We start from the raw sequence: 23,450 nt of genomic DNA, 5'->3' as shown, positions 1-23,450 counted from the left end.
CCCTTGCTACCCTGTACAACGTCGTCTTCTCCACTGGGTTTTACCCTGACCTGTGAAAGACTTCCTGTGTCCTGCTGTTCCCTAAACCCTCTGACACCTCTTCCCATTGTCCTATCTGCCTCATCTCTGTGTTCAGTAAGGACTTTGAGTCCATCCACACCCGCCATATTCATCACCACCTTAATCAGCACTACATCCTTCCCCTTACCCAGCATGGTTTCTGGCCCTCCTCCTCAGCTGATGATGTGATCCTTAACCTCACCAATCTTCTTTCCCTAGAACTTAACTCCTGTCATTCCGCTATCTTTGTTTCCCTTGATCTCCAGAACGCCTACAACTGTGTCTGGCATCCCAGCCTCTTCTTCAAGCTCCAGACCTAAGCTCTCCCTATCAATTTCTTCTGTCTCGTTGCTTCCTTCCTCTCCCATCGTCCCTCCTATGTCACTATCCACAATTCCATCTCCTGTACTTTCTATCCCTCTGACAGCATGCCCCAAGCCTTCGTCCTTTCCCCTCTCCTCTATCTCCTGTATACTTTTGATAAGCCCAAACCTCCCCTGCCTGTTCATCTCCTCCAATTTGCTGATGGCACTGTCTTCCTGGCCCTTTTTCCTACCATTCAGTGGTCTCAATGTACCTTCCAAACCCACCTTGACCAGTTCACCAGTTGGTGCAACCAGTGATTCCTCTGTATGAGCCCCTCCAAGGCCCAGGCAATCACAATAAGCCGCCCCATCTGCTCCTTCCATCTCCATGATTTCTATCTAACCATTTATGTTCATCCTATTCACCTCACTCCTACCCTAAAACACCTTGGCCTTACCCTTGACCACCACCTCACCTAGACTCCCCATCTCCTTACAACCCAACAGACTCTACCTCCTGATACACCTGTCTGGCTGGACATGTGGATTGCATTCTTCCACCATCCTATAAAGCCCTCCAAATTCTAGAACGCCATGCACTCCGCCTTGCCTTCCATATCCACCTTCCATCCCCCACAAGCATCCCCTATGACCTCATACCCTTCTTCTTTTCCTTGAACACATCCGCACCCTGTATATCATATGCCGACTCAATCCCCCCCACCCCCTGGTGTCCCCCTTCCTCTCCATCCATATCTCCAGCCTGTTGCTACGCCTTTACTGTTGTGTCCCGCCCTCTCTCTACCTCCGCACCCTCCACCTACTTTCCCAAAACAACTTCCAGCACCTACCCCTCCTGGATGATGAGTTTTGCCCTATCTACCCCTTCTACCTACTTTAATCCTACCTTCCTCCCCCCTACTCCTCAGGGCTCCCTTCCCCCCCTTCCCTTCCCTTCTCCTGAGCGGTTTTTCCCTCCTACACTCCCTCCCTGTCCTGTTCCCCCCCCCTTTTGTGACTCTGCACTCACTCCTGCCTTGTCTTTCCTCTCATCTCCCGTTCCACCCATCTCCTGCCTCTTGGTGCGCCTCCTGCCCCCCATTTTCATCTTCCTCCCGGCCCCCAGTTCCCCACCACACCTTCCTCCCTTCTTTTTCCCTCCTCTCCGGCCTCCAGTCCCTCGGAAGGTCCCTATCAGCGATTTTTATTCTTCATGAGTACTCCATCGTTTTCAGTGATTTTATAAATGTCTCGCTCTGTGTGATTTTTATACTGTGGCTAACTTTTAACTTGTGTTGACTCCAGTGATTTTAAGTGTACAATGAATTGCCAGCTGTGTTCTTTTCACTTTAAGTCGACTTTTTAACTGTCCCCAGTGCACGTCCTTGCATAGGTATATATTTTAACTCCCATCATATCCATTTACAGTTTTTTTCTGTCACCCTTTTATCCCCCTTTTCATGTACGAGTTCCCCTTTTCATGTCTTCTTGTAAAGCCGTTTGGCTGAAGAGCAGTGGACTGTGCCGCTGCCAGCCCTCCCCTACCCATATGGAGCAGGGGCATGAACTTACAGTGAAGGAAAAAAAAATGCTGGAGCATCAGCCACCTCAGCTCACTTAGAAGATTGCTGGGCGGTAAAAAGCTGAAATATTAGAAGAAGAAGCCGCATTTATGCGGCTGCACGCCCGAAATTTTATGGAACACCCAGCTTATACTTTGCATGTAACCCCATGTTCTACCCCCACAAGCATTCAGAATTCTAACGAGGTCTGATGGCTTCCACACACCAAATTTTGTGCAAATAATAACTACAAATGAACTACAGTACATCTTGTACAAGAGGAACCCATTCAGAGTACTACAATAACACATTTAAATAACCCTTAGAAACTTTCTGCCGGATCTTACATAGAAACAATACATATTCCTGTCTTACGTAAGTTGTTCTGCCGACCTCCAAGCACCAAGATCTGTGCTGCCAATATTAGTTCACTCCTTACACTGAGTTGTGCCACCACACATTTTTAGATATATCTTAAATTTACCATTTTACCCTTTACACAAACAATATAACCTCCCACGCCAGATTCTGATAAACTATGCATCACAGTTACAAATATATACACACACATATTTGTATACACTTACTATGTTCTTATTTATATATACAAACACAGTTCTGCCACTTTTCGTAGTCCTAGTATTTTCCCGATACAGAATATTTGAGCTTACACATATTGGGGAAAGGCATTCAGCAACAACGAAGAGCTGTTTTATTTTTCCATCTACTTCACTAGATTTTTCTTTGGTCTTCACGAAGACAAGAGCCCAAATCTTTTACTTAACCCTCATCATGTCGCTTTTTTCTTTCATTTGCCATCTTCTCCACACGAGTCTTTACTGCTTCCTCTCTTTTGGCTGCTATTACAGGTTGACCTGGAGTAAAATACACGACCTCAGTAAGTAAATAAGAACTTCGACTTGCCTCCTGTCGTTACTTTTAATGGCGAGTACCCTCTAGCATTATTCTCAACACTGTTTAATACGTCTTCAAATGATTTGATAAACTCCGGCCACTTAGAATGTTTCCTGTTTTCATGTTCTATATAGGTGGCCAGTTTCTCGCGTATAACATTCACACGGGTTGCTTGCCTGGTGGTATACCAACATCTTTATATATTTCATACCTTAATTATTCATGAAATCATTCCACGTTTTTGACTTAAATTGTGATCCGTCATCAGACAACAGCCTCTCTAGTATTAATGCCTTAGTAAAAAAATCCTTCTCCAGTTTGGCGATCAGAGTTTTGCTATTAGCTTTCCGTATCGGATACAGTTTGATGAACTCTGAAAGTACATCAGAACCACAAATACATAGCCTACCTCATACCGCCATGACCAGTTGGGAGTGCCCCGAAACTGTCTACCGCCAATGGCTTACCAGCTCTGCTAGGGATGATACTTTGCATTTTCCCCTTGTGCCAGGTAGTGCAATGTTTCAACCCCTGGCATTTGTCACAAGTGGCCAACGGAGAGCACGCTGGTCTGGCTCGACTGCTTACGTGCAGATACTCCTCAATGATTTCTACATACTTTTGTGCCCGTAGTGCTCATAAAGTAAGTGGACGTAGTCTATCAGCTGCTCAACATACTTTTCCCGAAAGCACAGTCTCCATCAATCCATTTCCTCGCCTTTTCTTAGGAACAGAACCCTCTTAATAATTTTATAGTATCGGGTTATATTTTCTTAATCCTTGCTACCAACAGCTGTTTTTATTTTTCAGTTCGGGGTCGTCATTTTGCCCTCGTCGCATGTGCTTGCAGACAGTACGAATCTCTCTTTTCCCCTTCTACTCCTTTCATGTATAAGAGCCGAAACTCTTCATTTACTTGTTCCTCATCACTGCCCTCTCTCCCAACAGGTAGCCGTGGCAGTGCGTCAGCTACGCAATTATCGGTTCCTTTTACACTACTGGCCATTAAAATTGCTACACCACGAAGATGACATGCTACAGACGAGAAATTTAACCGACAGGAAGAAGATGCTGTGATATGCAAATGATTAGCTTTTCAGAGTATTCACACAAGGTTGGCGCCCGTGGTAACACCTACAACATGCTAACATGAGGAAAGTTTCCAACCGATTTCTCATACACAAACAGCAGTTGACGGGCGTTGCCTGGTGAAACGTTGTTGTGATGCCTCGTGTAAGGAGGAGAAATGCGTACCATCACGTTTCCGACTTTGATAAAGGTCGGATTGTAGCCCATCGCGATTGCGCTTTATCGTATCGCGACACTTCTGTTCGCATTGGTCGAGATCCAATGACTGTTAGCAGAATATGGGTTCAGGAGGGTAATACGGAACGCCATGATGGATCCCAACGACCTCATATCACTAGCAGTCGAGATGACAGGCATTTTATTCGCATGGCTGTAACGGATAGTACAGCCACATCTCGATCCCTGAATTAACAGATGCAAGACAACAACCATTTGCACGAACAGTTCGGCGACGTTTGCAGCAGCATGGACTATCTGCTCGGAGACCATGGCAGCGATTACACTTGACGCTGCATCACAGACAGGAGTGCCTGCGATGGTTACCCAACGACGAACCTGGGTGTACGAATGGCTAAACGTCATTTTTTCGGATGAATGGTTCAAATGGCTCTGAGCACTATCGGACTTAACTGCTAAGGTCATCAGTCCCCTAGAACTTAGAAGTAGTTAAACCTAACTAACCTAAGGACATCACACACATCTATACCCAGAGCAGGATTCGAACCTGCGACCGTAGCGGCCGCGCGGTTCCAGACTGAAGCGCCTTGAACCGCTTGGCTTTTTCGGAAGAATCCAGGTTCTGTGTACAGCATCATGATTGTCGCATCTGTGTTTGGCGACATCGCGGTGACCGCACATTGGAAGCGTGTATTCGTCATCGCCATACTGGCGTATCATCCGGCGTGATGGTATGGGGTGCCATTGGTTACACGTTTCAGTCACCACTTGTTCGCATTGACGGTACTTTGAACAGTGGACGTTCCATTTCAGATGTGTTACGACCCGTGGCTCTACCCTTCATTCGATCCCTGCGAAACCCTACATTTCAGCAGGATAATGCACGACCGCATGTTGCAGGTACTGTACGGGCCTTCCTGGGTACAGAAAATGTTCGACTGCTGCCCTGGCCAGCACATTCTCCAGATCTCTCACCAATTGAAAACGGTCAATGGTAGCCGAGCAACTGGCTCGCCACATTACGCCAGTCACTACTCTTGATGAACTGTGGTATCGTGTTAAAGCTGCATGGGCAGCTGTACCTGTACACACCATCCAAGCTGTGTTTGACTCAATGCCCAGGCGTATCAAGGCCGTTATTACGGCCAAAGGTGGTTGTTCTGGGTACTGGTTTCTCAGGATCTATGCACCCAAATTGCGTGAGAACGTAATCACATGTCAGTTCTTTTTTCTTTTTGGTCATCAGTCTACTGACTGGTTTGATGCGGCCCGCCACGAATTCCTTTCCTGTGCTAACCTCTTCATCTCAGAGTAGCACTTGCAACCTACGTCCTCAATTATTTGCTTGACGTATTCCAATCTCTGTCTTCCTCTACAGTTTTTGCCCTCTACAGCTCCCTCTAGTACCATGGAAGTCATTCCCTCATGTCTTAGCAGATGTCCTATCATCCTGTCCCTTCTCCTTATCAGTGTTTTCCACATATTCCTTTCCTCTCCGATTCTGCGTAGAACCTCCTCATTCCTTACCTTATCAGTCCACCTAATTTTCAACATTCGTCTATAGCACCACATCTCAAATGCTTCGATTCTCTTCTGTTACGGTTTTCCCACAGTCCATGTTTCACTACCATACAACGCTGTACTCCAGACGTACATCCTCAGAAATTTCTTCCTCAAATTAAGGCCGGTATTTGATATTAGTAGACTTCTCTTGGCCAGAAATGCCTTTTTTGCCATAGCGAGTCTGCTTTTGACGTCCTCCTTGCTCCGTCCGTCATTGGTTATTTTACTGCCTAGGTATCAGAATTCCTTAACTTCATTGACTTCGTGACCATCAATCCTGATGTTAAGTTTCTCGCTGTTCTCATTTCTACTACTTCTCATTACCTTCGTCTTTCTCCGATTTACTCTCAAACCATACTGTGTACTCATTAGACTGTTCATTCCGTTCAGCAGATCATTTAATTCTTCTTCACTTTCACTCAGGATAGCAATGTCAACAGCGAATCGTATCATTGATATCCTTTCACCTTGTATTTTAATTCCACTCCTGAACCTTTCTTTTATTTCCATCATTGCTTCCTCGATGTACAGATTGAAGAGTAAGGGCGAAAGGCTACAGCCTTGTCTTACACCCTTCTTAATACGAACACTTCGTTCTTGATCGTCCACTCTTATTATTCCCTCTTGGTTGTTGTACGTATTGTATATGACCCGTCTCTCCCTATAGCTTACCCCTACTTTTTTCAGAATCTCGAACAGCTTGCACCATTTTATATTGTCGAACGCTTTTTCCAGGTCGACAAATCCTATGAAAGTGTCTTGATTTTTCTTTAGCCTTGCTTCCATTATTAGCCGTAACGTCAGAATTGCCTCTCTCGTCCCTTTACTTTTCCTAAAGCCAAACTGATCGTCACCTAGCGCATCCTCAATTTTCTTTTCCATTTTTCTGTACATTATTCTTGTAAGCAGCTTCGATGCATGAGCTGTTAAGCTGATTGTGCGATAATTCTCGCACTTGTCAGCTCTTGCCGTCTTCGGAATTGTGTGGATGATGCTTTTCCGAAAGTCAGATGGTATATCGCCAGACTCATATATTCTACACACCAACGTGAATAGTCGTTTTGTTGCCACTTTCACCAATGATTTTAGAAATTCTGATGGAATGTTATCTATCCCTTCTGCCTTATTTGACCGTAAGTCCTCCAAAGCTCTTTTAAATTCCGATTCTAATACTGGATCCCCTATCTCTTCTAAATCGACTCCTGTTTCTTCTTCTATCACATCAGACAAATCTTCACCCTCATAGAGGCTTTCAATGTTTTCTTTCCACCTATCTGCTCTCTCCTCTGCATTTAACAGTGGAATTCCCGTTGCACTCTTAATGTTACCACCGTTGCTTTTAATGTCACCAAAGGTTGTTTTGACTTTCCTGTATGCTGAGTCTGTCCTTCCGACAATCATATCTTTTTCGATGTCTTCACATTTTTCCTGCAGCCATTTCGTCTTAGCTTCCCTGCACTTCCTATTTATTTCATTCCTCAGCGACTTGTATTTCTGTATTCCTGATTTTCCCGGAACATGTTTGTACTTCCTCCTTTCATCAATCAACTGAAGTATTTCTTTTGCTACCCATGGTTTCTTCGCAGCTACCTTCTTTGTACCTATGTTTTCCTTCCCAACTTCTGTGATGGCCCTTTTTAGAGATGTCCATTCCTCTTCAACTGTACTGCCTACTGCGCTATTCCTTATTGCAGTATCTATAGCGTTAGAGAACTTCAAACATATCTCGTCATTCCTTAGTACTTCCGTATCCCACTTCTTTGCGTATTGATTCTTCCTGACTAATGTCTTGAACTTCAGCCTACTCTTCATCACTACTATATTGTGGTCTTAGTCTATATCTGCTCCTGGGTACGCCTTACAATCCAGTATCTGATGTCAGTTCTAGTATAATATATTTGTCCAATGAATACCCGTTTATCATCTATATTTCTTCTTGGTGTGGCAATTTAAATGGTCAGTAGTGCACTTATCTTACGCTATAGTTGAATTGCCGAAACATCACCCTGCGCGTAAGACGATCGTTTATTAACCTACTATCCTGCAAAAAACTAACTGCTTTATGTGCATTTTCAACTTCTCGCGGCGTAATGATTAGTCCATTAAATTTCGGTCATGCAGCCGCGCAAATAAAATTTACTCTACTGATATTTCGGCCGCGTATCGTCCGGCCATCCTCAGAGTGAGTCATAAGACTGACGACAAGATTTTTTTTTTCCTTTATTGTGATTTTAATACCAGTATAACAGGTAGGCTGGCTGCAGCACAATACCCCACTCTTCAGCCAAAGATAGTACAATGATAAAACGGAGAAGACACATGGGTTGGAACAAAACGGCGGGGAAAAAACAGTAGACACATGAACATAAAAAACATGAAGCCGTTCACACTCGATGACAATCCACACTACAAACTGTTGATACGAAGCACAAACACTGAAGATCTCGATGGCACTGGTGAACGATGGAGTGTAACGGGGAACACTGAACACTAAACACGACGGCACACACGAGACACTGATGGCGATGATCTCCGGCGCGCAAATGTCCACTTAGCGTGTGCAAGTCTGGGGACCTGCCAAGAGGGGAATAAGGGTGAGGTGGGGGAGAGGGGAGAACAAGGACGCCAATGGCTGAGGAGATGGGGGGAGGAGGAGAGGGACAGGGGAGGGGAAGCCCGGGTGAGGAGTGGGGAGAAATGGAGGAGGGAGGGAAGAGGGAGAGAAGGGAGGGAGGGTGCCCAAAGGAGCAAACACAGGAAGAGGGTGGGAGGATCAAAGTTGGTAGGAGGGGTAGATGGAGGGGAGGAGGATATCATCAGGGAGAGGGAGCTGGCGGAAGCCACCTTGGGAGAGGGTAAGGAGGGTGGAGAGATGGAGACCGGGTGGGACGTGGGAATACAGGCGCGGCAGCAGGCGGGGGTGGGAGAGGATTGGCGAGACAAGCGGGTGAGGAGGATCGAGTTTGCGGGAGGTGTACAGGATCCATATCCTTTCAAGGAAAAGGAGGAGGTGGGGGAACGGAATGAGGTCGTACAGGATCTGCGTGGGGGAGGGGAGACGGATGCGATATGCGAGGCGGAGAGCATGGCGTTCAAAGATTTGAAGGGATTTATAAAAGGTAGGGGGGGCGGAGATCCAGGCTGGATGGGCGTAACAAAGGAAAGGGCGGTTGAGGGATTTATAGGTGTGGAGTACGGTGGAGGGGTCCAGACCCCACGTATGGCCGGAAAGGAGCTTGAGGAGACGGAGTCGGGAGCGTGCCTTGGCATGGATTGTCCGGAGATGGGGGGTCTAGGAGAGTCAACAGTCGAGGGTGACGCCAAGGTACTTAAGGGTGGGGGTGAGGGCGATAGGACGGCCATAGATGGTGAGATAGAAATCAAGGAGGCGGAAAGAAGGGGTGGTTTTGTCTACAATGATCGCCTGGTTTTGGAGGGATTGACCTTGAGCAACCACTGGTTGCACCAAGCGGTGAACCGGTCAAGATGGGATTGGAGAAGTTGTTGGGAGCGCTGCAGGGTGGGGGCAAGGGCAAGGAAGGCGGTGTCATTGGCAAACTGGAGAAGGTGGACGGGGGGTGACGGCGGCGGCATGTCTGCCGTATATAAAAGGTACAGAAGGGGGGAAAGGACGGAGCCTTGGGGCACACCGGCGGAGGGAAAAAAGGTGTAGGAATCCATGTTATGGATGGTGACGTAGGAAGGACGGTGGGAGAGAAAGTAGCCGATCAGACGGACATAGTTAATGGGAAGGACGAAGGTTTGGAGCTTGAAGAGGAGACCGGAATGCCATACGCAGTCATAAGCACGTTCGAGGTCCAGGGAGAGGAAGAGTGCGGAGCGACGCGAATTAAGCTGCTCGGAAAGGAGATGAGTGAGGTGAAGGAGAAGGTCGTTGGAAGAGGACGGCCAAAAGCCACACTGGGTAACGGGAAGGAGGCGGTGCTGGCGGAGATGCTGGTGGATGCAGCGGGTGAGGATAGATTCCAGGACCTTGCTGAAGACCGAGGTAAGGCTGATGGGACAGTAGGAGGAGATGGCGGACGGCGGTTTACCAGGTTTAAGGAACATCAGGATATGGGAGGTTTTCCACAGGTCAGGGTAGTAACCGGTGGACAGGACTACATTGTAGAGCCTGGCCAGGGTGGAGAGGAAAGAGACGGGAGCTTCACGAAGGTGACGGTAGGTGATTCGATCGTGACCAGGAGCGGTGTTGCGTTTCATGCAGAGTGTAGCAATTAGATCCTGTGTAGTGATAGGGGCATTGAGTTCCGTGTGTGCAATGTTGTCCAAGTACTGGAAACCAGGTGCGAGGGGAGGGATAGAGGTGTCAGTTCGATCACGGACATCAGGGAAGAGGGAGTAATCGAACTGGGGATCATCGGGGATGGAAAAGACATCGGAGAGGTAAGAGGCAAAGTGATTGGCCTTACTAAGGGTGTCAGGGAAGGGATGATCATTATGGAGAAGAGGGTAGTAGGGGGAGGGTTTAGTTCCAGTAAGGCAACGGAAGGCTGACCAGAACTTGGACGAGTGTATAGGTAGGGTAGCGTTTAAACGGGTGCATGTCTGTCGCCAGTCCCAGCATTTCTTAGCCGCGAGCAAATTACGAATGTGTCGCTGGAGTTGCCGGTGGCGTCGGAGTGTGTCCGGGTCACGCGTGTGAGAAAGGCACGGTAGAGACGACGGGATTCACGGAGGAGGAGGATGGCCTGTGGGGGTAGGGTAGGACAGTGGGAGTGGATGGCGACAGTAGGGACGTGGGCCTCCACGGCCTCAGACAAGGTCTGCTGGAGAAAGGAGGTGGCATGGGTTACATCGTCAGGGTGGCGGTAGGTGAAGGGGTGGCTATCGACCTGGGTGGAGAGGGTATCCTGGTAGGCATTCCAGTTAGCATGGGAATATTCATGAATGTACTTTGGGGGAGGGTCAGTACAAGGGTCAGGTCGGGGGCGACAACCGTCTGAAACGGTGAGGAGGACAGGGAGATGGTCGCTACCAATAGGCTCCAGGACCCGCATAAGGCGGGTGGGGCCGGCCGAGTTGAAAATGCGGCAGACCGCTCGCACCTCCAGTGTGGGATGCGCCTTGAGCTCCGCCAACACCTCCTCCTCTGTGATCGTCAGACTGAGCCGAGTGATCACGGTGGTGAGGGTCGGCGGGCGACACGGGGGTTGGGGTTGGTGGGTAGGAGATGGAGGAGCAGGGGTGAGGGAGGCATTGGGGCCAAAACGGGTGATGTGAAGGCAGGAGAGGATGTCAGTATGGAGGGTGAGGCTGGGGGAGGAGATGAGAACGGAATCCTGTCTGGGAGTGAGGAGGGAGATGGGAGCACCAGGGAAGTGTTGGTGGAGGAGGAGGGAGAGATTCCGGGCCTCGAGAAGGGAAGGATCGGGACGGGAGTAGAGGTATTTGTATAAAGAAGGGTGGGAGGAGGAGGAGGAGGAGGAGGCGGAGGGAGCAGGGCTAGGCAGGGAGACATCCATGGCGTCCTGGGGGGGGGGGGGGAAGGAGGACGGGGCGGGGCCTTTTCGGGAGCGGAGGAGGTGGTGGTGCCACTAGGGCATTTAACGGCGGCAGAAGGGTGGGTGGTGATATGAGGGATGGGAGCTATAGGGAGGTGGCGGGAAGGGGCAGGTCCCCGCATGGACGTAGCAGTCGGCGCCGGAGATGGTGACGGTGAAGGCGACGGCGACAGCGGCGGTGGTGATGGCGAAGGCGATGGCGAGAGTTGGGCATGGGCAGTGGTTCGACGGGCCACCACCCTAGCAGGAGCTGCTGTGACAGGCTGGGGGAGTGGGGGGAAAGGATCAGAGGGAGAGGAGCGAGAGGAAGAAGCTGGAGAGGGGGCGACAGAGAGCAAGGGCGAAGGGAGAGTGAGAAGAGGAGGGATGGAAGAGGGGGGTGTGACTGGGCACACCATGTAATGGTGGTGGTGGCGGCGGAGGGGGAAGTATAAACTATGGCTGTGGTGGTAGTAGTGGCAGTGGTGGTGGGGGCTGACATGACGACAGGGAGCAACAAAAATGCACAGGACGAAAAGGAAAGGAAAAAACTGGGCACATGAAGACGGATGAAGACGAAGACGGATGAAGACGAAGACGGACGAAGACCAGAGTCCCACGCTGCTGGCGCTGGCGCTGACGACGGCTGGCAGGAATGCCGCAGCTGCTGCTGCTGCTGCTGCTGCCGCGGACGGGGCCGAGACCGCTGCTGCTGCTGCCGGAGGGCTGGCTGGCTGGCGGGCGGGCTGGCTGGCTGGCTGGCTGGCTGGACTGCTGCTGCTGCTGGAGGGCGAGCTGGCTGGCTGGACCGCTGCTGCTGGAGGGCTAGCTGGCTGCTGCCGGCTGGACCGCTGCTGCTGGCCGGGACCGCTGCTGCTCGGCTGGCTGGCACCTGAAAACCTAGCGCTTCGATTAGTGCTGGAATGGCACAATCGAAGGGTGGTATCCTTTCGGAGTACCGCCGGAGATGGACGACAAGATGCCAAGCGCGGCCTTATATGCTCCACCGCGGCGGTACTGCGCATGCGGGTCACAGATGATGGTCGGCGGCAAAGAAATATGCTTACACATGCGCCGCCTGTGGCGAAGGCGTACAGACATTCGATTTGCTTATCGATGTATGGTATGATCAGTGGCGGTGAAACCATGACGTCATGACACAAACGTTCCCACCGCTATGTACAGACTCCTATATACCAGCATAAAGGATGTATTGTGAATGAATCGAGCATTATGATAGGCTCTTATCGAATTTACCCGGCGAATTACTGATGCCGCACGGTATCGAAGCACCATCTACCTTTTTTTTCTTTCTGCTATTACATCAAGACACTTTCAAATATGTTACTACACATCGATAAGGAGTGCTAACCTCCTCAGCATGGGTGCATCTCCAGAAATCTTGTGCACTAGGATGGGTGAGGACTCGGCAAGCTCCATGCATTTACGAGACGTGGAACGTAGCGGTCTTTTTCTGGTCGGTTGCAGATTAAATCGGTAACGGTGCTGCAGAGCGGGTTGGTCAATGACAATGTGAGGAGGGTCTTTCACTCTCAGATCTTACCCTAAGAGAGCGAGAGCGAGAATGCTCCGTGACTCCCATACGCAGAGAGATTGATCGTACATGGAGCACTATGCTCGAAATGTTAGAAATATGTAGAGCGCTGTCTGATATACTTTGATGGTATATGTGTTCGAGAATTAACAATGAATGGATGTACTGCACAGTCATCTATCTACATTCACAATGATACTCGCAAAGTGGAGAAGAGGTGTTTTAGCTATGACACTGAAATAGAGAAATATGCTCTCACATTATTGGTCGGTGTTAAAATTACTGTAAAACTGCTCGCACTATCGACAGTGAAACTTATTATTAGAGTACATCGATGGTGTCTTTTCCATCCCATCTGTGCACTGGCAAGCTATTGGTTACTGCATAATGATTGACTGATATTGCTTGTTTGAGTTGGAGTAAGAGTTTTGGTGGATGGACAGCACCTTCTGGGGTGGATAGCACCGAAACAGTGATCGCGTACATGACTGCAATATGATGAATCAGTCGAAACAGAATGTAGAGTCATCAGCTATTCCGTGACTATGACAGATGAGTTTAAATGTAGTGCTCGTGAATCACTTTCGGGCTGTAGTTTTGTAACTATCTTTTATTTAAAATCATCCGCTGTGTGTGTGTGTGTGTGTGTGTGTGTGTGTGTGTGTGTGTGTTGCGTGTTATGGTAGCCTCAGTAATTACATGATTTACATGGTGCGATGTCTAGTTTTCTGTGAGAGGTCGTGGATCAGAACGTCTTAATGTCAGTTTAGAACCTGACATATACCTCGAAGTCGTGGCAGAAAAACAAAAAGTATGGCAGTGTACAATGCGTGTTAGAAAACAATGTTTCAAACAATGACACAGGGTCACAGGAAGTGTCTTTTGCGACTTAAGTATAGTCTGTGGGATACGGTCATCCTCCTACAGTACGAGTGATGAAACCTTAAATTGCGCTCTGCAATGGATCAAAAGCTGTATATTTAATAGGATCGTCCCGCATCGGCAGCAGTAGCAGTATGACAGGTAAATTCGATGGCGCACAGGGTGTCCCTTTAGGAATGCTATTCTGGGAAGCATCGCAACAAGTCTCTCTCTGTGCCATCCCATATCGCAGCTATGCGTCATCGCGCTAGCAACGGCACCTAGGTGAGTTATATATCGAATGAAGTTAGTGGAGCTTTTATACTTTGTAATTTTTCTCTGTTGGATGGTACAGAATAACGATGATAGCATGTTGGGCTGATAGATGTGAATGGATGCGGATCTGCTTCGGAGTGTAGTATCTGTATCTAGTTTGGAGACATACCACAATGCACGCATTTCCACCAAATGGTCGGAACACTGTCCTGTTGCACTAACTCAGGTCGTTCTGTTTCTACGCGGGTTGCAGAAGGTGCTGGATACGGCTTTCTCCGACTTCTGCTCAGTTCTGACTCACATTGCAACGATCGCATGCACAAAGCTGCAGAAATGGGAGCAGTTGCAGGATGCGTAGGGACTGATTAAAACGACATTGGAATTTTACTGTAGCAGATAGGTTCGAGAAAGGTGACTCGTTTTGAGATATGAGAGTGACTGAGATATGATTCACTTGTGGTTGTGATCCTACGCACGTATGTGGTTGAATGGAAGGTCTTGATTTCAAATCAGAGACATCATTTCTAGCGGATAGAGTAACACTAGAAATCTGAAAAACTGGTGCACATTTCTTACGACCTCAGTCGGCACACCATCTACTACCGTTTGTGATCCTTCTCAATCAGTCATCGCCTATAGCTCAGTGGATATATCGTAGAACCTCTGACATGGTATCGAGACAGAATACATTACACATACTGGAGAAATATCTAGCGATGTGAGGGAGATGCAGATAGCGGTTTCATACCACGCTCCTTAGCCGAAACACTTTCAAAACTGTGCGATTTTATGACGAGTTTGCATCGTGGGTTACGTGTAAGTGGACTTCTGGTCTGATAATACACACTCCTACGATTACCGTCACTGTATTTGTCCTGAAAAACCAATTCATTCGGCGGTAATGCCATACCTCGCATTATAAAGCCAGTTTTGCTTTTAACATGTGTACTTGTATGCACTGGTAGAACCAAGACCGCTTGTGACAGTAACGTACAGCAGTTGTGGCGATCGAGTTTTTTAACATCTGGCCAATTACACCTCTCTTTCTAAGACACAGTGGTAACACCCGCAAGAAAAAATTATGAGACATGTCCACCCATCGCTGATTGCATCTCTCTTTTGTTTTGTATCATGTGGAATCAATTATTAGCCAAGAATTATACTTAGCAGTAGGGATTGAGCATCAGGCTTATAAGGTATGTGTTTGTGTTTCAGCATGTGCAAAGCAGATGGCTGTGGTTCAAATGGTTCAAATGGCTCTGAGCACTATGGGACTTACCGTCTGAGGTCATCAGTCGCCTAGAACTTAGAACTACTTAAACCTAACCAACCGAAGGACATCACACACATCCATGCCCGAGGCAGGATTCGAACTTGCGACTGTAGCGGTCGCGCGGTTCCAGACTGTAGCAAGTAGAACCGCTCGGCCACCCCGGCCGGCGAGATGACTGTGGAATACTGTGATAGTAGAGGGAAGAGTACGTTAAGTCACAATTTCTTTTTTTTTTTTCCTTTATTGAATTTCGATTCCCCCCCCCCCCCCCCCCCCCCCCCAAGGGGGCGGGCTGGCAGCAGCTTATTACGCTGCTCTGCAGCCTACAGACTTTTAAAAACGTAATAAGTAGATAAGAAACAATAAAAGCAGGTGTTAAACGGTGACTTAAATTGTAAAACGGCGGAAAATTGGGGAAAGTTAAAACATAAAGCAAAGGGTTGGCAAAGCTAATAAAATACACAGGAAGCAGACAGGTAACATAGTAGACAGACAATTAAAAAAACGTGGCGACAGTCTGCTTTCTGTTCGCAAGAGATATAAACATCACACCCAGCGACAGTATGACACTTCGGACAAGACACACAACACTGAACACTCACTGTAAACACTGCACTAAAATGTCGGCACAAAGGTGACACACCATACTCAAGGGCAGATGGGGGGGGGGGGGGGGGACAAGGAGGGAGGAGAGGAAAAACGAAAGGGGGGGGGTCAAGTCATAAAAATGGTACAGATATATCTATTTACAGAGCCGCTGTCGCCAGCAGGGTGTATTTCCGATACTTCGCTCATTGTCGAATGTCGTTCAATTGAGACCGCAATCCTAACATTTACTTGTAAGTACAGGTATGAAATATACAGGGTGGTCCATTGACCGTGGCCGGGGCAATAATCTCACAGAACCGACTGCGGACCTTTGGTGCAGAGCCGGGTGGAGGGTCTGAATCAGAGGCTCAGACGGTTTTGCGACCGTGTTGGCTGCAGATTCCTTGACTTGCGCCATAGGGTGGTAGGGTTTCGGGTTCAGCTGAATACGTCAGGAGTTCACTACACTCAGCTGGCGGCTACACGGGTAGCGGAGGCTGTGTGGCATGGACTGGGCGGTTTTTTTAGGTTAGAAGACCTCGGGAAAGTACGGGGTGGGCTGCAATCTCAAAGGGTGCATGGCAAATACAGGACGTGCTTGGATCAAGGTACAGTCGGAATTGTAGTTGTAAATTGTTGTAGTTGTGCTGAGAAAGTCCCTGAGCCTCAAGCGCTAATAGAAAGCACAGAAACTGAAATCGTTATAGGTACAGAAAGTTGGCTAAAGCCTGAAATAAGTTCTGCAGAAATTTTTACGAGGTCTCAGACGGTGTTCAGGAAAGATAGATTAGGCAGAATCGGTGGTGGAGTGTTTTTGTCTGTTAGTAGTGGTTTATCTTGTAGTGAAGTCGAAGTAGATACTCCGTGCGAATTGGTATGGGTGGAGGTTATACTTAACAGCCGAACTAAGTTAATAATTGGCTCCTTCTACCGACCCCCAGACTCCGATGATACAGTTGCGGAACAGTTCAGAGAAAATTTGAGTCTCGTAACAAATAAATACCCCACTCATACGGTTATAGTTGGTGGAGACTTCAACCTTCCCTCGATATGTTGGCAAAAATACTTGTTCAAAACCGGTGGTAGGCAGAAAACATCTTCCTAGATTGTCCTAAATGCTTTCTCCGAAAATTATTTCGAGCAGTTCGTCCACGAATCCACGCGAATTGTAAATGGTTGCGAAAACACACTTGACCTCTTAGCCACAAACAATCCAGAGTTGATAGAGAGCATCATGACTGATACAGGGATTAGTGATCACAAGGTCGTTGTAGCTAGGCTCAATACCGTTTCTTCCAAATCCACCAGAAACAAACGCAAAATAATTTTATTTAAAAAAGCGGATGAAGTGTCACTAGAAGCCTCCCTAAGAGACAATCTCCATTCCTTCCGAACTGACTATGCAAATGTAGACGAGATGTGGCTCAAATTCAAAGATATAGTAGCAACAGCAATTGAGAGATTCATACCTCATAAATTGGTAAGAGATGGAACTGATCCCCCGTGGTACACAAAACAGGTCCGAACGCTGTTGCAGAGGCAACGGAAAGAGCATGCGAAGTTCAGAAGAACGCAAAATCTCGAAGATTGGCTAAAATTTAAAGACGCGCGAAATTTGGCACGGACTTCAATGCGAGATGCCTTTAATAGGTTCCACAACGAAACATTGTCTCGAAATTTGGTAGAAAATCCGAAGGAATTCTGGTCGTTTGTAAAGTACACAAGTGGCAAGACGCAGTCAATACCTTCGCTGCGCACTGGCGATGGTACTGTTACCGACGACTGTGCCGCTAAGGCGGAGCTGTTGAACGCAGTTTTCCGAAATTCCTTCACCAGGGAAGACGAATGGAATAATCCAGAATTTGAAACACGAACAGCTGCTAGCATGAGTGTCTTAGAAGTAGATACGATAGGGGTTGCGAAGCAACTCAAATCGCTTGATACGGGCAAGTTTTCAGGTCCAGATTGTATACCGATTAGGTTCCTCTCAGATTAGATACAATATCTCCCTACTTAGCAATCATATACAACCGCTCGCTCACCGATAGATCTGTACCTACAGATTGGAAAATTGCGCAGGTTGCACCAGTGTTTTAGAAGGGTAGTAGGAGTAATCCATCTAACTACAGACCTATATCATTGACGTCGGTTTGCAGTAGGGTTTTGGAGCATATATTGTATTCAAACATTATGAATCACCTCGAAGGGAATGTTCTATTGATACGTAATCAGCATGGTTTCAGAAAACATCGTTCTTGTGCAACGCAGCTAGCTCTTTATTCGCACGAAGTAATGGCCGCTATCGACAGGGGATCTCAAGTTGATTCCGTATTTCTAGATTTCCGGAAAGCTTTTGACACCGTTCCTCACAAGCGACTTCTAATCAAGCTGCGGGCCTATGGGGTATCTTCTCAGTTGTGCGACTGGATTCGTGATTTCCTGTCAGGAAGGTCGCAGTTCATAGTAATAGGCGGCAAATCATCGAGTAAAACTGAAGTGATATCAGGTATTCCCCAGGGAAGCGTCCTGGGACCTCTGCTGTTCCTGATCGATGTAAATGACCTGGGTGACAACCTGAGCAGTTCTCTTAGGTTGTTCGCAGATGATGCTGTAATTTACCGTCTAGTAAGGTCATCCGAAGACCAGTATCAGTTGCAAAGCGATTTAGAAAAGATTGCTGTATGGTGTGGCAGGTGGCAGTTGATGCTAAATAACGAAAAGTGTGAGGTGATCCACATGAGTTCCAAAAGAAATCCGTTGGAATTCGATTACTCGATAAATAGTACAATTCTCAAGGCTGTCAATTCAACTAAGTACCTGGGTGTTAAAATTACGAACAACCTCAGTTGGAAAGACCACATAGATAATATTGTGGGGAAGACGAGCCAAAGGTTGCGTTTCATTGGCAGGACACTTAGAAGATGCAACAAGTCCACTAAAGAAACAGCTTACACTACACTCGTTCGTCCTCTGTTATAATATTGCTGCGCGGTGTGGGATCCTTACCAGGTGGGATTGACGGAGGACATCGAAAGGGTACAAAAAAGAGCAGCTCGTTTTGTATTATCACGTAATAGGGGAGAGAGTGTGGCAGATATGATACGCGAATTGGGATGGAAGTCATTACAGCAAAAACGTTTTTCGTCGTGGCGAGATCTACTTACGAAATTTCAGTCACCAACTTTCTCTTCCGAATGCGAAAATATTTTGTTGAGCCCAACCTACATAGGTAGGAATGATCATCAAAATAAAATAAGAGAAATCAGAGCTCGAACAGAAAGGTTTAGGTGTTCGTTTTTCCCGCGCCCTGTTCGGGAGTGGAATGGTAGAGAGATAATATGATTATGGTTCGATGATCCCTCTGCCAAGCACTTAAATGTGAATTGCAGAGTAGTCATGTAGATGTAGATGTAGATGAAACGAAAAACTACAAAGAAAAAAACTAAAACATTCATATTCCTTTACGTACTACACGAATATGTAATAAAAAATGGGGGTTCCTATTTAAAAAAAAAAAAAGCCGCAGTTGATATCGTTTGACCTATGGCAGCGCCATCTAGCGGGCCAACCATAGCGCCATCTGGTTTCCCCCATCAAGCTAGACAAGTTTCGTTCTTTGTAGTTTTTTCGTTTGAGGCTTATTTCGTGAGATATTTGGCCTGGTCACTATCAATGGACCATACTGTATATGAGGGTAGTTTCTTAGGATAATGATTCTGTCTATGCGTGCAGCGTAGGTGACCTATGCGCAAATGATTCACGTTTCCCCGTAACGGTAGGAGCCGTGCGAATGTAGATGACTTAAATGTGTTATCCTCTAGACGATCGAATAGCAAACTAATAGTTAGGATGTGTTGGATAGCTTTCGTGATCGCATGGAAAATTGAGAAGATTGAAAATGGAGGTGTGTTTCCGCTGGACCATTATTCCCGCCTATGTAAATTGATGGTTCATTGCTTCTGCACATTTCGCGTCTTTATTTAGTTGAGGGAACATGGATTGTACTGTGTGCATCTAGCAGGTTAAAGACACTTTTGCTGGGTATCTAGACACGAGAAACACGTTATTTGACTTTGTAAATTATAAGGATGATTTGGAATCTGTTACACACCGACGTCGGTATTAGCGAGTGGAAATATCAGTTTCTTCTATTTTTCTTTTGTGGAGTTTTTTTCACATACAGGTCCTCACACGTGGGATAAGTTTCTAGTTACTCAGTGGTGTAGAGCACGCTCCACCTCGCTAAAGTTTGGGGTTTGTAGAGAAATAATTTCCAATCTATATCTTGGGAATTATGTTGCGCAAGCTATCGGTAGGATGCTACCATGTGCTTGATATCGAGAAGTACTGCGAAAATGGTATAATATTATCGCAAAACATGCGAAAATACACCTGTTCTTGTAATCTCAGAGTCCAGAGATGGGCATAGAAAACCAAGCAAGCAATCAGGTCTGGACCAGAAACAGTAAAGCGTTTGTGCCAAGGGGAAGCGAGCCCGAATTTGTAGAACAGTTCTGAGAGTGACTTCGATCTGCTGAGGGAGCTCTGGTCATGCATTGGGGCTGGATGCCCACCCAACCTCACGGTAAGTATCTACTGCTGTATATACTACAACGCTGTCTGTCCTCGTGGTATATGTACAAGTGATGTAAAAGGGCTAATTTTGTATGGCGCAAGATACAAATTGTAAGTTTACTACAACGAGACGGTAGGCAGTGATATATTGTTAATATCCAAGCTCCTGTCCTTAGTGCAATTGAGTAGGAGTCTTTCCGTATTTGGCGATATGTAGGATATGCGGTGATATATTGATGGGTCGCAGGTCGGTTTCACGTTCTAATATTCAAGCTCCTGTCCTCGGTGGGAGGGTAGTATAATTGAGTGAGAGTCTTGCCGTATTTGATGATATGTAGGAGCACTTTTCAGGGTTTAATTGTCGGTGCAATATGGCGATCTCTGTAAAATAGTTTTTACCTCTGAAAGTCTTGTCTGCAGATAGAAAGAAAAGGTAGATGGTTCTTCGACACTGGTGGCATCAGTAATTCGGTAGGTAAATTCGATAAGAGCCAATCATAATGATCGATTCATTCACAATACATCGTTTGTGCTGGGATATAGGAGTCTCTACATAGCAGTGGAATGTTTGTGTGTGTTGAAAGCAGAACAGGTAACACATCGTGGATAGGGTATCATGTTAGGACCGCTAGGAAGAGTGTATTCGATGTTATTTTGCGCTATTTTCGTAAACAGGTTCTGTTAGGGCAAGAATTTCGTTGCATACAAGCTGACACCTCATGAAAACTCCTACAAAAGTGCATGTTAAGTATTTCTGGAACACTATGCAATTTACTACAGTTCGACTCGGTTATTATCTTCAATAGCCATGTGGCTTCAGTATAACATTGAGAATGTTGCTAGATGCTCTTGCTTTGGTATGGAGCTATGTGCGGTGATGCATCAGCCACACGTCATGCATGGTCCATTAGAATCGCTAGGGAGAAAGCACCTTGTGCTATTCTGGAACGGATTTCTGCAGCGTCGCTCATCAGTTAGCTCTTCGCCGAACTGCAGGTAGAGGGAGGTTTCACGCCAGCAGCGGTGAACACATGCATGTGCGGCCCACCTTGGAGCATCTGTGCTCTGTAAACAGGACTCCGCTCCCGTTTGGTCGCATCAGGAATGGCGCCTGTGTGATCACATGTGTCAAGAGGAATTTCTCAGGTGTCAAGTATGAAGGGGATGCTGCTACCTCATGCTTGAGGGACCCGAATGGGCACCTGTGCATGGCTTAGCAATTGACGACCACATCACTTTGTGGGGGCTGCCACTAGCCTCCTGTATGATCCACTGGACAGGGAGTGGCAGGCAGTGCCTGCGTATGTTATTTGCGTGTGTGTTGCATTATTTTGTGTGCAGGTCTGTAGGCTGCCGTGTCTGCACATCTGTGTACTGCATTATTTGGGAGGAGTTTGAATGTCTGTACTGAAATTATTTTGGTAATTTAGGAGTTGTTTCAGTGTCTGCAGAGCATTATTTCAGAGTAGTTTACTGGTCTGTGGCCTGTGTGGTGTGACCCCAAGCATGTCAGAGAGTGTGTTTTTTGTCTCAAATCGGTCCCTAAATAAATTCTTCCAAAATAAATAAAGTACACTCCTTCCTCTCTCCAACAGCCCAGTGCAGGATGTGTCATTTCCCCCTCCAGACAGTCATCTTGGGTTGTGTCACAGAACAGACGACAGTGCTCTCTGGTTGCAGTACTGTGTACTAGGTCCAGACTGTGTGGTGGACATGCTGTTTCCCTCCATCTTGGATAATGGTACTTGCATTATCAGCTAACCTCGTGGCTGCCATCTTGGATTACTGAATGGACGACTGCACCCTCTGGTGGTGGTACTGTGTACTAGGTCAGTTGGTCTCTGGCCCTCGTGGCGAACACACTGGATGGTGGTAGTGCCTCAGATTGTACACATAAAGACTATTTCATGATTTCGACAGTTGACGATTAGCAAGCATGTTTGCAGAGTCTTTTAGATGGATTGTTATTTTGGCGATTTACAAGTTGTTTGGCTCTCTGAACATAAATGTATTGCATTATTTATGAGTGGTTTGCAGATCTGTAGGCTGTGTGGCACGTCAGAGTACGTGTTTTGTATCACAGTGATAATTATACTATCTTTCAAAATCCATCACTAAATAAATAGTTCCAAAATAAATAAAGTACACTCCTTCCTCTCTCCAGCAGTCCAGCGCAGGCTGAATCATTTTCCTGTGAATCCCTAGGAGGAGGTTGCTGTCGGGTGACTTAGGGTAATCCAGATGCCATTCCTTTCCCGCTAGTTTCTTAGGTTAGTAGACACAGCCCAAGTGGCCTTTCTTTACCACCAAAATTCAAATTTCCCGCCAATCCCTACAACGAGGTGGCAGTCAGATGACTTAGATTAGTGGAGGTTGCCCAAGTGCCCTTTCTTTCCCGCCATTTTATTAGGTTAGTATATATAGCCCAAGTGACTTTTCTTTACCACCAAAATTCAAACTTCCCACGAATCCCTAGGAGGAGATGGTGGTTGGGAGACTCAGGTTAGTGGAGGTGACTTTCCTTTTCTGCCATTTTCTTAGGCTGGTAGAGATATCCTACTTGACCTATCTTCGCACCAAAATTCAAACTTGGCGCCAGTTCCTAGTATGAGGTGGTGGTCGGATGATTTAGATTAGTGGGGGTAGCCCAATTGAAATATTTTACTGCCGTTTCTTAGGTTAGTAGAGATAACCATGGTATGATGCACTATCCTGTCGGAATTTGAACTTCCTGCCATTTTGTGGGGGAGGGGAGGGGGTCAGGTTAGTAGAGGTAGCCCAATTGACCTTCTTCCTGCCAAAATTCAAACTTGCCGCCAAAATCCGCCATGTTGGATGATGTCACAGCCACCATCTTGGATGTCGTCATCGCTGTCATCTTGGATACATCTGGCAACAGTGCAGAGTGACTCAGAGCGTAGGTTGCCCCAATACTGACACAAGGACCCAGTTTCTTGTAGGCATCTATTTACAATTGTAAAAGCCGAACAAGGTGGCGCAGTGGTTAGCACATTTGACACACGTTCAGGACGACAGTTCAACCTTGCGTCCAGCGATCCAAATTTAGGTTTTCATTGATTTTGATAATTCACTTCACGCATGGTTCCTTTGAAAGGGTACGGCCGAATTATTTCATCTACATCTACA

Source organism: Schistocerca americana, chromosome 1, assembly GCF_021461395.2.
Source record: "Schistocerca americana isolate TAMUIC-IGC-003095 chromosome 1, iqSchAmer2.1, whole genome shotgun sequence".
NCBI lineage: Eukaryota > Metazoa > Arthropoda > Insecta > Orthoptera > Acrididae > Schistocerca > Schistocerca americana.
This window is presented reverse-complemented; position numbering follows the sequence as displayed.